The sequence below is a fragment of the Dermacentor albipictus genome, chromosome 9, assembly GCF_038994185.2.
Source record: "Dermacentor albipictus isolate Rhodes 1998 colony chromosome 9, USDA_Dalb.pri_finalv2, whole genome shotgun sequence".
In the NCBI taxonomy this organism is placed as follows: domain Eukaryota; kingdom Metazoa; phylum Arthropoda; class Arachnida; order Ixodida; family Ixodidae; genus Dermacentor; species Dermacentor albipictus.
Window position 1 is genome coordinate 32,503,159 of NC_091829.1, and position 3,179 is coordinate 32,506,337.

Genomic DNA, 3,179 nt, shown 5'->3' on the forward strand with positions numbered 1-3,179 from the left:
TAACTTGAACCAAGCGTTCTAAAGAAGTGCTAACCGCAGCTAAATGAAACCACAACATATGCTTAGCTGTCATGTGGCGCTCTTTAGAGGATCTTTTTATATTACGTGTAATTTCCTAATTAAATAGGATAATTTATGGAAAATCTTCAATGTTCACTTTAGGCAGAGTGCGTGTCATTGCGTTGTAGAGGGGATTCAGAAACGACGGTTCCAATTTTGTGTGGCCACGTAAACACTGCGTGATTTTTTTCGGTGTTTTAAGAAAGCTCGCGAAATATGAAATGAAGTCACGTGACTGAGCTCGGGCGTTATCGTATTTGCGCGCTATCAACCATGTGTCGAGACTATCGCTTATCATTGACGACGGTGCTTCCTTTCCGTGTGCCACCGCCGAAGATGCAGACGCACTGTGAAGACGATAACCACAGGCGCTCGCCTTCGCCATGGTCCGCGCGCACCGTTCTTTTGCACGATGTGGTTGGGAGCGCTGCATACGATAGCGCATGAGTGAAGTCACGTGGTATTATTTCATATTTCGCGGGCTTTCTTTAAACCCAGAAGACAATCACGCAGCACTTAGGCCGCCACACGAATTTGGATCGGTCGTTTCTGAATGCCCTTTACAGCGGAGCAAAACGAACTTGGCCCTCGAGTGAATATGAAAATAAAATTGCATAATTCACCTTAGTTAACCAACTAACCAACCGGAATACAAAAATATTCTATAGAGCACCACATGAAGGCAAACTATATGCCTTTGGTTTCATGCAGCTGCGGCTAACCACTTTCTTTTTTAAATACTTCGTTCAAGTTACGTGTAACACCCCGCATGCAAGTAGGGCAGTAGTGTCCTTGCCGCTATAGTCTTAGTATGTCATTTTGTGATAGAGCGTCACAAAACAATTTGAAAGGCCGGCTATGAAAATGTAAACGAATGGCTTTCTAAAAAGAAAGTAAGTGTGACAGGGGCGTCGGCGTACGAGCTTCGATGAACCATAATGTTTCCTGGAAAACCCACTATAGCGAAATATAGAAGTGGTGCCGCTGGTGTATCGTCATCGAAGGTTGACTTACGGAAATAAGCTGCCTGGCGTCATATTCCCTCTCTCTGTCTTCCGATTTATTTTTGTTTGCTTTTGTTTTTTTTTTAACGTGGAGCGTCAGAAGTAATTGATACTCTGCAGAAGGGTTGAAAACTGGGCCAGTTGGTACATACTTGAACGTGTAGTCCGTGTAGTCCCTTGCTGGGACTACACGGATTCTAATAAACCACAGTTGATAGTCCAGTCGTTGTGTCGTGAACTTCTTCTCTTGTCCTTTGTGTTTTTGACTGGTTTTTTCGTTCAACTAATTGATACTCCTGTGTCTGTCCGCGCCTCCCGAATGAGCCTTGGGAGCATTGGTATTTACAAACACTGCGAGCAAAAAAAAGGCGAATAGCAAGCTTACTGCGCCGATTGCAATGTTGTAAGACCTCCAGACACTTCAAATGGGTTAGCTTTCAGCTCGCTGCAACAGCTATCCACGAAACTAACGAAATCTTGTTCAAAAACGTTCGGCAGAAGCACTTAAGACTGCTTACGTGGGAATGCGAAAGCATTGTAGTCGCTTTGTAGAAACGTTTTCGCCCAAGTATTCATCGGTACGTCGTCGTGCACTTTGTAAACTTGCACGGCCTTCCTTTTTGAGTTCCCTTGCTTCGACTTCTGCACCTGCTTCCGCGGGCGACCGCGTTTCACAGATGCCGTTGAGGTAGACGCTTCGGAGTGCATGCCAGTAGACACAGCACCGATAAAATCTGTATCTCAAGTGACACGCAGGAGGCAGCGGCGTGACGTATGTAATGACGCACACATTAGGCGTGCCTACGTTTTACACGCGCTTGAATTGACGTCGAGAGTGCATCGCAGTATCGCCGATGAAATCCGAAGAGCAAGTGACTCGTGCAATGCAGTAACGGAGGCATTGACGTGACGTATGCAATGACGTACGCGTTAGTCACAACTTTAAGCACAACTTTAGTCAGTCATGCCCCTGAGTGTGTAGTTGCGTCCACTTAGTAATATACCTTCAGTTTTGTTTTCCGTGTAATAAAGAACAAAAAAAGAACCACCATGGTGTCGGGAAAGCGCTCTCGTCTCGCATCACGGAGGCCAGGGTTCGATTCTCACGAGAAACGCACAAAAGTTTCTTCTCAATTCTATCCACTTTGACAACAGAAAACTGCCGGACAAATATGACGCCGCTCCAAACATTTTTGACGTGTACTTAATCTTTGCGTCGTCGGCCATTCTTGGTACCCTCTTACAGTCACGCCGCCGACGACAAGACCGGATTATCGCGTAATGCGCCATAGAATATTTTCGCAATAATATCGTTGTTGTGGCAACTTGGTAGCAAAATCAAACGCAAGATTATCGATATTAGCCTGTTGGTGAAGCCACGTATCAATTCAGCTCTTCGGCGAGTGGTTAATCATACAGTCAGATAAAATTATTCAGGCGCTTTTGTTTTTTACTGTTCTTTTTTATGTAGTTACGCTCATATTTATTTGATGGCGAGACAGGGCAATAGCTGTACCAAAGGTTCCGGGTCAGTGATTGCGTAAAGAAGCTCCAAAGCCATGCAACGCCTCACCATTTCACAGGAGCGCTCAAATCTTAACGAAAGTAACGCTCACAATTGTCATTCCGTTCAATGCACTGTAGCAAAATTGAATAACTGTTATCACTAAGTGTGTCAGCAAGCGGACAAATATATACGCCGATTGTTGGTTCGGGTTATAGCCTAAAAAATCAAGGCCTGAAGATTAAAACGTGTATTCACGTTAAATAGTTGCGGATCGTAGCATTACGACTGACGTCACAATAATGTCAATGACATGGAAGAGCATGCGTAGTCCTCACCACAGTGTGTATCATGAAGGCGGCGTAAAAATGTTCGTGTCATTTATGCGAAAAGTACGCTTCGGTACTTTGGCTGCACCGCAATGTAAATCACCGCAAGAAGTAGGCTTCACCATAGCACAGACCGTGGGAAAATTTTTTCAGGCTGATTTGCGCCCATCTGAAGCCCCTCAGTGCGTACGCAGTTCCATTCTTTTGAACTTGGCGCCAATGTTCCTTCTGTCTTTCTTTTTCATGCTCTCGCCGCACGTGTTCCTATTCTGCTCCTTCTTA